Source organism: Otolemur garnettii, unplaced genomic scaffold (genome assembly GCF_000181295.1).
Source record: "Otolemur garnettii isolate 467f Iridium unplaced genomic scaffold, OtoGar3 scaffold00007, whole genome shotgun sequence".
NCBI classification, from domain to species: domain Eukaryota; kingdom Metazoa; phylum Chordata; class Mammalia; order Primates; family Galagidae; genus Otolemur; species Otolemur garnettii.
The window spans coordinates 10,844,015-10,845,707 of NW_003852402.1; the positions used below are offsets into that span (position 1 = coordinate 10,844,015).

At 48.4% G+C, this 1,693-nt stretch overlaps 1 protein-coding gene across 2 annotated transcripts in view; it reads right to left on the reverse strand.

Annotated features, from left to right (window-relative positions):
- Positions 1-1,382, reverse strand: part of CSF2RB (colony stimulating factor 2 receptor beta common subunit) — a 22,747-nt gene extending 21,365 nt beyond the window's left edge. Inside the window, exon 1 of one of the 2 annotated variants that reach the window (XM_023509440.1) lies at positions 1,330-1,382. The gene's annotated coding sequence lies outside the window, so the exon portion shown is untranslated. The remainder of the gene's footprint in view (positions 1-1,329) is intronic. The other variant, XM_003783247.3, reaches the window with a different exon arrangement.
- Between the last annotated feature and the right edge of the window lie 311 nt (positions 1,383-1,693).

Sequence of the window (1,693 nt, forward strand, 5' to 3'; positions counted from 1 at the left end):
AAGAAGAAGAAGAAAAAAAACTATTTTCTTTTATTATGCGTAGGAAACGTTCTGGAAGGATATATTGGTGAAGAGAGTAAGATGTGGGACTAGGGAATAGAGACATGTATGACCTTTGTCTTTTATGCTACATAATTCTGGATTATTATAATTTTTAATAGAGCAGACATCTATGTATTTTCTTAGTTAACATTCAATATACTCATTAAACAACTCATGAACTAGCCCATAATATTGGTTACCTTATATTAGAATGATAGAAATATTAGATATACATAGATATTAGAACAATATAAATAAAACCAGTGAATAAAAAAGAGTGACCAAAAGCTAAATGGAAAGATTTACTCATTATACAACTACTAAAAAGCAGGAAAGATGGTAGAAAAATGTTGTGATCTCATTATGCAAAGTAACAGTACAGTCTTAGAAGACTAAAAATTGCACATATGCGACTTGTCACTGGTGCCTGTCTGGCAAGGTCCCACAGGCTCGTGCCCAAATCTGGACCCACTGAAACACCTGCCCTCTCGTTCTCAGGATAGGCATACACACCTGCACATACACCAAAGCAGACACCCCAGGGGCCCAGCCAGCCAACACACTCGGGTACAGAACACAGACACCTAGGCCTGCACCCAAATAAGCAAGTTCAGGGTGAGGTGTAATTGCCAGGGGAGGGCCCCCTATGTCTCTGGGCAAGGGGCTGGGCCCCTTCTGCAGTTCCAAGTGAGCCTCCCAGCTGCACCCAACTCTGGGTCCAGGTCTCACCCGGGCCTCTCAGTCTTTTGTGCGTCTCTCCTGCATCCCAGGGATCCGCACACACACGCATGTACACACAAACACACACACAGACATACAGAGGCATGTGCTCTCTGTCTCTTTCTAAAACCAGCATGTCAGGGACTATCCATGCTCTCCCCATTTCGTGGATGAGAAGACAGAAGCCTAGGGTAGAGAGCAGTCGCTCTCATGGTTACCAACACCTTAGTGACAAAGCAAAGCCAGACAGTACACAGGTGCCTGTCTCTCGGCCTGAGCTAAGGTGTCTTTCCCACTAGGACAACTGGATCCCACCAGGGAAGCTGGGGCCTTCCAAAGGCATCATAAGACATCCAAGCAGCCAGGCACCCCTGGCTGTCTCCCTGTCTACTGCCTGTCTGAGGAGTTTGGGCTGAGGTCTGTCCAAGCCCCAGCCACTCTGTCAAGTCCCCAGAACACAGCTGCCCACACAACACCCCCCAGCTGCTGCGTTCTTTCCTACCCTGGACTCCCTGCACTTCCCCCCCAACTCCTCCTTCAGCCCTGTTTCTGAAAGCCAGGACATACCTCTGTGTGGCCGGCCGGAGCAGGGCCAGCCTGGCCAGCCAGCCTCCTTCTGGAGCCTCCAGCCAGCAGGGAGCCTCACGCCCTTCCTATTTATGCTTCTGTTAGGAAACAGAGAAGCAGAAAGAGGAAGTGATGCTGGCCCAAGACTTTTTGCACAAATGACTTTTCATAAGCATCACTCTGCTTCTTAGAACTGTCGACGTGACTTTGCTGAAAATGCATGTGACTTTTATTTCTGTCAGAAGAGCTTCTACCCCACTTCAACTCCCTATAAACTCCTACACATAATTGAAGCCTCAGCTCACACAGGGCCTCCTCCTCCACGCAGCCTTCCCTGACGCCCCTGTGGGGATGCAGAGGAAGG